This window comes from Aristolochia californica, unplaced genomic scaffold, assembly GCF_029961685.1.
Source record: "Aristolochia californica isolate CCGP_79_NKW_82.1479 unplaced genomic scaffold, dmAriCali1.0.hap1 SCAF_15, whole genome shotgun sequence".
NCBI lineage: Eukaryota > Viridiplantae > Streptophyta > Magnoliopsida > Piperales > Aristolochiaceae > Aristolochia > Aristolochia californica.
The window spans coordinates 4,556,913-4,570,076 of record NW_027181826.1 but is presented as its reverse complement, the minus strand read 5'-3'; the positions used below and the strand labels follow the sequence as shown (position 1 = coordinate 4,570,076).

Below are 13,164 nucleotides of genomic sequence, written 5' to 3'. Positions count from 1 at the left end.
TCACTGAATACTTTTGGTATTACCACCATTTTGTATTCGCCTTCACTGCACATGCACTTATTTTTAAGTAACCGACTGTTCCGGTGCATGTCCCTGGGTTAGCCTAGGCTGTTTCTGAAGTTATCTGTCTTTTGCAAGCAAGAGTATTTCCATTTGCATTCATACATTACAACAAGGAATTTCACTGAGATATAAAAAGGAATGAGTTCAAACAGGCATACAAGACTATTCAAACTAACATAGATCAACACTAGATTTATATGTTCTCTTTTGCAACTAAGTTCCAAGTCTAATGCAATAGTAAGTTATCCCACTGAATTCCCATGGATCACAACAAATGATATCAAATTTCTAATAGGCATATTCTACACAGTTTTACGAAAATTTTTGAAACACATTTAAGCAACTTATTTTACGATACTAAGTGTTAGTCATATGCTAATGAGGAGTAAATTTTCTTCACTTTTCTTTTTATATTATTGATTTAGATGAATTTTGTGGGTAAATTCCATGCAAACCCTCACGAGACATAACTCGTCCACTACTGTAAAGTAGGGGTTTAACGGCTTGTTGCATGCGCTAAATGCAATCGTGTTCCCTACGAAAATGGTATTTTGTTTTCCAAGGCTTAATTTAGGTTCTATTGTTGTTTTGTTAGGGACTAGCAAAGATTTAGGTTTGGGGGTGTGATAGATGCCATATTTTGACGTGAGAACTAGGTTAATTATAATAGAATAACCCTTATAATTGTGTTATAGGTGGTTATTTATCGATTTTTAAATGAAACATGCATTTATTGAATTTGGCATTAATCACTGTCTATATTGCATATTTATCTCTCCTGAATTATATTTCATTGGTTTTAGGGTTTATTTCTTCCTGAAATGCTTTTTATGGATTCAATTATGGAATTTCAGGAGAATTTTGGTGAGAAGGAGATATTTACCAAAATGCCATTAGTGAAAGGGATGTGATTTTTTGGGGCAAATTGTATTGAAAAGGGGAGACCGTCGACCGAAACAGGGAAGGCCGCCGACCGAAAGAAGGGAAATCCGAGAGGATTTCCAGCCGTCGTTCGTCGTGCCTCCGTCGTCCACCGTCGTTCGGCAACTGAGAACAAACCCGAGGAGAGCTCGAGAGAGTGTCCGTCGCGACGAGTTCGACCCTGCCAGTTTTTGCTCGCCAGGCCGAGAGGTGACCCGAGAGGGCTCCTCCGACGCCGATTCCACATTCCGACCATCTTCCGGCGTCGATTACCCATTTTTGACCATTTCCAGAGCTATTCCGACTCTGACCGAGATTCGAGAGAGCTGGTTAGAGGACTTCGGCTCCGTTCCATTCTTCGCTGGTCATCACCTCCGTTCGTGGGTTTCTATCCTTCTTCGTCGGCGTCGTCTCTACCTCCGGCCACTCGCTCTTGCTACCCAAAGTCATAAATTTCGGGAAATTGCAGCACCCGTGAGAACGAGTCTGCTGCCAGAGCGTTTGGAAGGAGAAGGGGAGTAATCCGTCACTTTGGAATTTAATTTTCCTATAGTTTGAACTTAGAGTTGATAATTTTAGCATCATCATAATAGGAAATTGATTCTCTGCATTCTATTGTAATTCGATCTTTGTCATTAACTCTAGGTGCCCGAGGGGGGCTGGACGCAAGGATTGAGAATCCGGATTCGTGGTTACAGGGCGCTTGAGAGAGGCATGTATCACGGTAAAATCCAGAGTTGACGTTTCCTATTGTACAAGTAGTTAATCAGATTATTGCTTGATAATTTAGGATATAATTAGTGTTTAGTTCAGATTAATTCATCATATTTGGTTAGGCCAGTTGACTGATGAATACACAAAATTCAGTCCTCCCTGTGGATATGACCCTCGCTTCCTGCTAGATTACATGAACGATTCGTACGCTTGCGAGGTATAAAAGCCGATGTAATTAAATTTCACATCAAGTTTTTGACGCCGTTGTCGGGGAGGCACGTATTAAGTATATTTCTTTGTTCTCCATGGTCTTAGGTTAGATTTATTTTTATTTTATTTTATTTTATTTTTTTCTTTCATAATTTTATCTTGGTGATTTTGTATGGAGTTATTTTTATTTCTTCTAGTTAGTTCGTATTTTCAGTAGTGAGTTTGTTAGCTTAATTTGATAGTTAGTTTTGTTTCTTTTTGTGTTTTTATGCACGGGTACCACTTCCTAGGTGTACCATTAGCTCCCTTTGTTGAAGAGGTGGAACATATTTGTAAGAAAACACCCGAAGTCAAGTTAGGAGCTACCATGGCCAATCAGGGTGAACCATTACAGTTACCTGCAGCAGGTGACCGTAGAGCCTGAGGGATTATTCTATCCCATCCCACTACACATCACCTTCTTGCATTATATTGCCACCGACTACTGCCACCAGTTATGAGTTGAAACTGGGTGCGATCCAACTCCTCCCTACATTCTATGGGTTGGAGATGGAGGACCCTTATTACCACATCAAGGAATTCTTAGATATTTGTGCGACTTTCAAATTCCAGAATTTCTCAGATGATTCTATCCGATTAAGACTTTTTCCATTTTCACTTAAGGATAAGGCCAAGTCTTGGCTTAATTCCTTAGAGGTGGGCAGCATTACTTCATGGGACACATTAGACACAAAATTTTTGTCCAAGTACTTTCCCATTCTGAGAACTACAACTCTCAGGAGAGAAATCTCCAACTTTATGCTGCAGGAGGGTGAACAATTTTATGAGGCTTGGGAGAAATGGAAGGATTTGATCCGTAGGTGTCCGCATCATGGGTTTGAGAAATGGAATTTAGTGCAATACTTTTATCAAGGTCTTACACCCCAGGTTAGATCCATGGTAGATGCAACGAGTGGTGGGAGTTTGATGGGTAAGAGTGCTAGTGAGGCGTGAGACTTCTTTGAAACGTTGAGTGATCAATCTCAGCAATGGGGTTCGTCATTTAATGTTGATAGGAGATCCCACGAAGCCAAACGAGGGGGTCTCTACGAGGTTAGTGAAACACCCATGCTCATGGCCAAGATTGAGGGGTTGACTAGAAAAATTGACGCCCTTATGGTGTCCAAGAGTTCACCTGCTCCTAAACCATCTACTGTCTGTGCCATATGCTCTGGTTCATCTCATCCCACACAAATGTGTCCATCTAGTTCATCCTACCCGGAGCTCATTAAGGACTTGAATGTAGTCCAGAATTTCCATAGACCAAACCAGAACGATCCTTTTTCGGAAACATATAATCCGGGTTGGGCTAGGCACCCAAATTTCTCATGGTCCAAGGGCCCACAGGTTGGGGATCCTCCAGGGTTTACTCAACCCCAAGCTCCAAGTCCACACTTCACTCAACAGCCATTGATTCCACAAAAACCTTCACTTAAGGATACACTTCAATTATTCATGCAGAATACACAGTCCTCCATTGCTAAACTTGAAATGCAAGTGAGTCAGTTGGCCAACCACATGAGTGAACAGGCACAAAATAGACTCCCGAGTCAAACCATTCCTAACCCCAAAAGCACACATGAGAGTGAGTTGAGTTCCAAACCCCACCATGAGCAAGCCAAAGCCATAACCACCCTTAGGAGTGGTCATGAGTTGAACAATGGGGTAGGGACCACTAAGTCTAAGGAGTCAAAGGATGACAATGGGGACACATCATTGAGTGAAGAACCTCTAAGTTCTCCACCAACAGTAAGGCAGATCCCTAACCAAGTCTCACCAGCTCCTTATCTGCAAAGGTTATCGGGCCCACCTAGGAAAGGAGATAGCATGCATGAAACGTTGAAACTGTTTAGTAAGGTTCACATTAACATTCCACTTCTTGATGCTATTAGGCAAGTCCCTGCCTATGCCCGATTTTTGAAAGACCTTTATACACAGAAGAGAAAACAACATGTTAACAAAAAGGTCTTTCTTACTGAGAATGTAAGCGCAATTCTAAAGCACAACATTCCTCCCAAAGTTAAAGATCCTGGATGCCCCACAATTTCATGTGTCATTGGTGAACATACCATCCAGAGAGCTCTTCTTGACTTAGGGGCAAGTGTGAATTTGCTTCCTTTCTTTGTGTACCAGCAATTAGGTTTGGGGGAATTGAAGCCTACTCCTATCACACTTCAACTAGCTGACCGTTCTGTCAAGATACCACGAGGAATAGTTGAAGATGTTTTGATAAAAGTGGACAAATTTTTGTTCCCGGTTGATTTCATTGTTCTTGATACAGAACCAGTAGTCAATGTGACCAACCAAATTCCTGTCATCCTAGGACATCCCTTCTTAGCCACATCTAATGCTATCATTCATTGTAAAAGTGGTGAGTTGGAGTTGTCTTTTAGAAATTTTAAGGTCTCGTTGAATGTGTTTAATGCCGGACACCATCCACTTGAGTTTGATGATCTCAATCCTGCATTTAAGATAGAGACTGTTATGCTTGATGACGATTCCACTCTTGAATCTTTTGAGTCTTACATAAAATTTTTAGACATGGACTATTTTGATGAGGAAACATATTTCTGAGAGGTTGACTCTTTACTCAGTTCTGGACCTCTGTTGGAGGAAGCTTATGAGGTTGTCACAACTGATCATCCACAGGATCTTCATCTTGACTTGGACAAACCTCTTGAAACTTCCAAGCTAGATCTTAAGCCACTTCCTCCCACGTTGAAGTATGCATTCTTGGGGCCCATGAACTCATTGCCAGTCATTATTGCCTCTGATTTGAGTACTGAGTAGGAGGAACAATTGACTGAAATTTTACAAGCACATAGAGAGGCATTGGGGTGGACTCTTGATGCCTTAAAAGGGATTAGCCCCTCCATATGCATTCATCGTATTCATTTGGAGGAGGGGACTAAAGCCTCACATGAGATGCAACGTAGGTTAAATCCCCATATGCTGGAGGTTGTGAGAGAAGAAGTCATCAGGTTGCTTGTGACAGGAATTATTTACCCTATTTCTGATAGCACCTGGGTGAGTCCAATTCAAGTTGTCCCTAAGAAAGGGGGGATAACGATAATGAAAAATGAGAGTGGTGAATTAATTCCCACAAGAACTACCACCAAGTGGCGTGTCTACATTGACTATAGAAAACTTAATTCCGCCACTAGGAAGGATCACTTCCCACTACCTTTCATTGATCAGGTGCTAGAGCGATTGGCCGACCACAATTTTTATTGCTTCTTAGATGGATACTCCGGCTACAATCAAATTCCCATTGCTCCAGAAGACCAGGAAAAGACCACATTCACGTGTCTGTTTAGCACCTATGTTTACAGACGCATGCCTTTTGGTTTATGCAATGCGCCCGCCACTTTCCAACGGTGCATGATGAGTATCTTTTTTGACATGATTGGTGATTTTTTAGAGGTCTTTATGGATGAATTTTCTGTGTTTGGCTCTAGTTTTGATACATGTCTGCACAATCTTTCACTCGTATTGTCCCGTTGCATTAAGTCCAATTTAGTCTTGAATTGGGAGAAATACCACTTCATGGTAAAAGAAGGAATTGTTTTAGGACATGTAGTGTCTAAGCGGGGTGTAGAAGTGGACAAAGCCAAGGTTGACCTAATTGCCAATCTGCCACCACCTACTTCTGTGAAGGGGGTGCGTTCTTTCCTTGGTCATGCTGGGTTCTATAGGTGCTTCATTAAGGACTTTAGCAAGATTTCTCGTCCTTTGACGAATTTGCTTGCTCAAGATGTTGGTTTTGCCTTTGATGATGCCTGTATTCATGCTTTTGAGACACTAAAGAAATGTTTGTCCACCGTACCCATTGTCAAACCCCCTACTTGGTCTTTGCCTTTTGAGTTGATGTGTGATGCCTTTGATTATGTATTGGGGGCTGTTTTGGGGCAAAAGATGGATAAAATTCCCTGTGTCATTCAGTATGCTGGCCGCACTCTTCATGATGCTCAATTGAATTACACTACCACTGAGAAGGAGTTGCTAGTTGTTGTGTTTGCCTTGAACAAATTTAGATCATATCTGTTAGGGTCAAAGGTTATAGTGTTCACTGATCATTCTGCTTTGAAGTACTTATTATCCATCAAGGACACTAAACCTCGCTTGATTAGATGGATCTTGCAATTGCAAGAATTTGACCTTGAGATTCGAGATAAGCAGGGTTGTGAGAATGTTGTTGTTGATCATCTATCTAGGATCTGTGTAGCATCTTAGGAAGGATTCCTTCCCTAATGAACAACTTCTCCAAGTATCCCAGTTGCCTTGGTTTGCTGACATAGTCAACTATCTTGTAACTCATAAGATTCCTGATTATTGGAGTAACCAAGATCGGTTGAAATTCTTTTCCCAAGTCAAACATTTTTTTTGGGATGACCCTTATTTGTTCAAGGTGTGTCCTGACCAAGTCATTAGGCGTTGTGTACCTGAGCATGACTTTGCCAACATTCTTGAATTTTGTCATTCCCACGCATGTGGTGGACATTTTGGTGCTAGAAAGACCGTGGCTAAAGTCTTGCAATGTGGTTTCTATTGGCCTTCATTATTTAGAGACGCCCATGAGTTTTGTCGTGTGTGTGATAGATGCCAACGGATTGGTTGTTTGTCTAGGAAGAACATGATGCCTCTTAACCCCATTCTTATTGTTGAATTGTTTGATGTGTGGGGTATTGACTTCATGGGTCATTTTCCTGTCTCGTTCGGCTATCAATACATCCTTGTTGCTGTTGAATATGTCTCTAGATGGATTGAAGCTATTGCATGTAAGACAAATGATCACAAAGTGGTGGTAAAGTTTTTAAAAGAAAACATCTTTAATCGGTTTGGTACCCGAGAGCGATCATCAGTGATGGGGGATCTCATTTTTGTAACATAACATTTGAGACGTTATTGAAGAAATACTCCATCACTCATCGGGTGTCCACTCCGTACCACCCGCAAACTTGTGGTCAAGTGGAAATCTCTAATAGGGAGATCAAATGGATTTTGGAGAAGATGGTTCACTTTGATAGGAAAGATTGGTCCACTCGATTGGATGATGCTTTATGGGCCTATCGAACCGCTTATAAGACTCCTATTGGGATGTCTCCATTTCGCCTAGTGTTCGGCAAAGCATGTCATCTACCTGTTGAGATTGAGCATAGAGCTTATTGGGCCATTAAGGCTTTGAATTTTGATTTGACTCAAGCAGGCGAGGAGAGGAAATTGCAATTGAATGAGTTGGAGGAGATACGTCATGATGCTTATGAGAATGCCAAACTGTATAAGGAGCGAACAAAAATTTTACATGATAAATCTATTTTTCGTAAGTCTTTTACTGTTGGGTAGAATGTTTTACTTTTTAACTCACGATTGCATTTGTTTCCAGGGAAGCTGAGATCCAGGTGGTCCGGTCCATTTGAGGTTACACAGGTGTTTCCTCATGGCGCTATTGAGATCCGCAATCACGGAGATGGGTTGGTCTTCAAAGTTAACGTTCAGAGGCTCAAACCGTATCGTGAGAATGTCCCCACACCGGAGGAGGTGATGGTGATTTTCTTGGAGGAACCTGTCATTTCATCTTGACTGCGTTAGAGTCTTGCTTATGACTATAAACTTAGCACATTGTGGGCAATCCCCACGTTTCTATCCCTTTTTACATTACAATTTTTATTTTTGGTTTATTCATTCTTATTTGGGATAACCTTTGGTGTACTCTGGTCTTGATTGATTGGAGGTCCCCCGGTGATGCCGGCCTCGTCATGGACTCGGGGTACTCTCTTGCTGGCTGAGAGCATAAATGGTTCCGGTAGTCGATGACCAGACTTTTGGTCCCTAGTTTGAGAGGTCTGTACTCAAATAACCGCTCTGGGATTGACCAGTTCGATCTTGAAGTATTGAATGAAAACCTTACGGTGAGTAACTTAAGGACTTGTGTTCAACGCGTGATTCCTACTGCCTTCAGTGGCCAGTCACACGGAGATTTCTTCAAAGTGTGATGTGGGATAGCGGTTTCATCTACGGATGATTACCTACGGGTACGACTGATATGAGTAAACCTTCTTCGAGGGAGACTATGTATCATTCCTGGGGGTCTTTATTGACTCTTCGGTATTATTGTTGATGACCAAACACATATGGTCCCACCTATTTTTTTTCCTTACACTGTTTTGGCTTTGCTTTACTTCTTGAGTGCCAATGGAGCATGTGGTTTCCATGAGTTTTATTATTCTTTAGATGTTATTTCTTTTTGTAGTCGTTCTGGTGTTTTAACTTTTCCACATTGAGGACAATGTCAGGTTTAGGTTTGGAAGGGGGAAACTGCTATTTTATGTCTTTGCAATGATTTTCTTTTGATTTTTGTTCGTGGTTTTCAAATTACTCCTCTTAGTATGTGTTTAATTTTAGTAGAGTTAAAATAAGTTGCTCAAATGTGTTTCAAATTTTTTCGTAAAACTGTGTAGAATATGCCTATTAGAAATCTGATCTCATTTGTTGAACGACTATTTTATGTCTTAGCAATGATTTTCTTTTTAATTTTGTTCGTGGTTTTCAAATTACTCCTCTTAGTGTGTGGTTAACTTTAGTAGAGTTAAAATAAGTTGCCCAAATGTGTTTCAAAATTTTTCATAAAACTGTGTAGAATATGCCTATTAGAAATTTGATGTCATTTGTTGTGATCCATGGGAATTCAGTGGAATAACTTACTATTGCATTAGACTTGGAACTTAATTGCAAAAGAGAACATGTAAATCTAGTGTTGATCTATGTTAGTCTGAATAGTGTTGTATGCCTGTTCGAACTCATTCCTTTTTATATCTCAGTGAAATTCCTTGTTGTGATGTATGAATGCAAACGGAAATGCTCTTGCTTGCAAAAGACAGATACCTTCAGAAACAGCCTGGGCTAACCCAGGGGCATGCACCGGAACAGTCGGTTACTTAAAAATAAGTGCATGTGCAGTGAAGACAAATACAAAATGGTGGTAATACCAAAAGTATTCAGTGAAACAAAAATTATGCTGGTAATAGCAAAAATGCGCTGGTAATAGCATAAAATGGGTTTAAATCTGGAAGCCATGAGTTTCCTTAACTTTGATGATGAATTGTAATTTGAAAGAAGTTGCAAGTCAAGATTGAAATTGGTATACTTCTATTGTGAGATTGTCAGACAACAGGCTTACTCTACTATTTTCTCTTAATTGTGATGTGACCAGGATTTTATTATTATGTGTTGCCTCTTTGCTCTATTGACGTAATTGCTTATGGGTCACATTGGTTCAGGTGGAGTAACAATGAGTGTATTTGGATTGATAATGTGTTATATTTTACATAGGTTTTCAAATTGAGCAGGGTTTCAAATGATTTTCAGATATTTTACGATACTAAGTGTTAGTCATATGCTAATGAGGAGTAAATTTTCTTCACTTTTCTTTTTATATTATTGATTTAGATGATTTTTTTGGGTAAATTCTATGCAAACTCTCACGAGACATAACTCGTCCACTACTGTAAAGTAGGGGTTTAACGGCTTGTTGCGTGCGCTAAATGCAATCGTGTTCCCTACGAAAGTGGCATTTTGTTTTCCTAGGTTTAATTTAGGTTCTATTGTTGTTTTGCTAGGGACTAGCAAAGATTTAGGTTTGGGGGTGTGATAGATTTCATATTCTGACATGAGAACTAGGTTAATTATAATAGAATAACCCTTATATTTGTGTTATAGGTGGTATTTATCGGTTTTCAAATGAAACATGCATTTATTGAATTTAGCATTAATCACTGTCTATATTGCATATTTATCTCTCCTGAATTATATTTCATTGCTTTTAGGGTTTATTTCTTCTTGAAATGCTTTTTATGGATTCAATTATGGAATTTCAGGAGAATTTTGGTGGAGAAGGAGATATTTACCAAAATGCCATTAGTGAAAGGGAGGTGATTTTTTAGGGCAAATCGTATTGAAAAGGGGAGACTGTCGACCGAAACAGGGGACCGTCGACCAAAACAGGGGAGGCCGCCGACCGAAAGAAGGGAGATTCGAGAGGATTTCCAGCCGTCGTTCGCCGTGCCATCGTCCACCGCCGTTCGGCAACCGAGAATAGACCCGAGGAGAGCTCGAGAGAGTCTCCGTCGCGGCAAGTTCGACACTGCCAGTTTCTGCTCGCCAGGCCGAGAGGTGACCTGAGAGGGCTCCTCCGACGCCGATTCTGCATTCCGACCATCCTTCGGCGTCGTTTACCCATTTTCGACCATTTCCAGAGCTATTCCGACTTCGACCGAAACTCGAGAGAGCCGGTTAGAGGACTTCAGCTCCGTTCTGTTCTTCACCGGTCGTCACCTCCGTCTGTGGGTTTCTATCCTTCTTCGCCGGCGTCGTCTCTACCTCCGGCCAATCGCTCTTGCTACCTGAAGCCATCAATTTTGGGAAATTGCAACACCCGTGAGAACGAGTCTGCTGCCTGAGCGAGAGGAAGGAGAAGGGGAGTAATCCGTTATTTTGGAATTTAATTTTCTTATAGTTTGAACTTAGGTTTTGAATGTTTATTAAATTTGATTTGAGAATTAATGTTTATCGAATATTTGTTTTCCGGATATTTGATTAAATTAGATAGTTAGGGTAGGATTGTAATCTAGGTTGGATTTTGGTATTTTAATCTGATTTCTGTCCTTCACTCTATGCGCCCGAGAGGGGACAGACGTAAGGATTGAGAAATCGGATTCGTGGTTACATGGCACTCGAGAGGCACGAATCACGATAAAATCTAGAGTTGATAATTTTAGCATCATCATAATAGGAAATTGATTATCTGCATTTTATTGTAATCTGATATCTATCGTTAACTCTAGGCGCTCGAGAGGGGCTAAACGCAAGGATTGAGCATCCGAATTCGTGGTTACGTGGCGCTCGAGAGAGGCACGTATCACGGTAAAATCCAAAATTGATGTTTCCTGTTTTGCAAGTAGTTAATCAAATTATTGCTTGATAATTTAGGATATAATTAGTGTTTAGTTTAGATTAATTCATCATATTTGGTTAGGCTAGTTGAGTGAAGAATACACAAAATTCAGTCTTCCCTGTGGATATGACCCTCTCTTCCCGCTAGATTACAAGAACGATTCGTACGCTTGCGAGGTATAAAAGCCGATGTAATTAAATTTCACATCAATGGCCATTTCATACGAGAGACATTCTAAACCGCCATATTATCTCTCAAACATATCTTCTCACTAGGACAAGTTGCAGACATTCTCACCAAACCAGTCACTCATAAGATCTTGTTCACCATTTATAGCAAGTTGGGCATTTATGATGTTTTCTCACCCCCAGCTTGAGGGGGAGTGTTACAAGGTGGGACCCACCATGACCACACGAGCGGGCATGATGAGTCATCACACGAGTTGAAATCCTTATGACATGAGTTGGAAGATTTAGCAATCATCCTTCATCAATGTAATTGATTTATCTTCCCTTGATTTATATAATGGAAATAGTATAAATAGGAGTCTTGGTTGAAGGGTTCAATCAAGTTCTCCACTTCTCAACCCGTGGAAGAATCTCTTTGTATCCTAAAGTCTTTTTCTCTCTTTTCTCTTCTCTCCTCTCTAACCGATCTCTCTCTCTCTCTCTCTCTCTCTCTCTCTCTCTCTCTTTGCTCTTTTTCTTTTCCCTCTCTCGTCTTGCTCGAGGTTTCAATCATGGGGTCCTAAATTCAACAACCATAACTTACCCATTAGCAAACCTTGGAAAGTATATTACGATACTTAAAGGAGCCCTAGGAAGATGATTGTTTTATAAGAAAAATGGCCACTTCAACATAGAAGGTTTCTCAGACACAGTAATAGGAAGTCCACTTCTGGATATTGTACTTTTGTTAGAAGGAACCTGGTTACATGAAGAAGCAAGAAACAAAATGTGGTTGCAAGATCTAGTACAGAAGTAGAATACAGGGCTATGGCTCACACAACCATTGAACTCCTACGAATCAAGTCCCTTCTTACCGAATTAGGATTTTATAAAGGAGGTTCTATAGGTCTATATTGTGATAACCAAGCAGCTATTCATATCACTTTGAATCCGGTCTTCCATGAAAGGACCAAACACATTGAGGTAAACTGCCACTTTATAGGGGAGAAATTTCAAGCGGGTATAATCTCCCTCAAACAAGTTTCATAACAAGAGCAAGTAACGAATATTCTTACTAAACTAGTTACGTCTAAGATCCTATCTTTTATATGTGACATGTTGGGTATTTATGATGTTTTTTCTCCTCCAGCTTGCTGGGGGGGGGGGGGGGGGGGGGGGGGTTGTTAGAAGGTGGACTCAAGCCCACACGTCTAAGGAAGAAAGCCCGCACATCTAAGGAAGAAAGCCCGCACATCCAAGAAGTGGCATATTGGTAAATAAGCAGACTTCTCATAAAGATGGCATAAAGATGTAATTGCTTGTCTATTTATGTCTCTTCTCATGTAATGTTGTAGCCCTAAGAACATTGTAAAAACTATAAATAGAGGCCCTTGGCTAAGAGGTAGAACACTAAGTTCTCTCCTCTTCTCAAATTTGTCCACACTCTCCTCTCCCTTCTCTTGGAAATCGATCTCTAAACTGTCTCTCCTTTCTCTCCTCTTCTCTTCTTCTCCTTCTTCTGCTTCTCCTCTCCCTCTTTGGCTCGAGATCATTATGTAGAGCTCCTAAATTCTAAAATTTCTTTTTAAATATAATTCTCCATATAAAGTCTTGTTCTTGATGGCATAAAACAACTCGAAAGTTGAAGTTTTCTGCTGTTGCAAGAAACTTTTTTTTCACTTGACCTTTATTGCTTCAAATGTCAATTTATTTTTATACAAAATCCGATCTCAAAGATTCTTTTTTATTTGGAAACTAGCCTAAAATATATTTCCAACGATGTATAATTTTATATATTAAATATATGTTAAGAGATTTAAAAAATCCAATGAAATACATGAATTGTGAAAGAAGACTGGGGGGGGGGGGGGGGGGGGGGGGGGGGTTAGTTAACATGACTCAGGACATGATCTTCATGCGTATTACTCAGTTCATGTCTTGATATCGTTAGGGAGTGCCAAACTTCATGTCATGTATATGATCATCCATGACTTAGGAGTTCATGTCCCAAGAGTAAACGACGGAAAGTGCTTTCTGCCTGATTTTGAGAATCATGTGCAGGGCTCTCTCTGGCGCACCCCTCTCTCGTTCCCGCAACTC

The 13,164-nt window shown here is 40.5% G+C and overlaps 1 non-coding gene across 1 annotated transcript; it reads right to left on the bottom strand.

The window, feature by feature from the left end:
- Nucleotides 1-2,679: 2,679 nt before the first annotated feature.
- LOC137952417 (small nucleolar RNA R71) lies at nt 2,680-2,786 on the bottom strand. The gene has a single exon (XR_011112250.1). It is a non-coding gene; the product is annotated as a small nucleolar RNA R71 (small nucleolar RNA).
- Nucleotides 2,787-13,164: the final 10,378 nt, after the last annotated feature.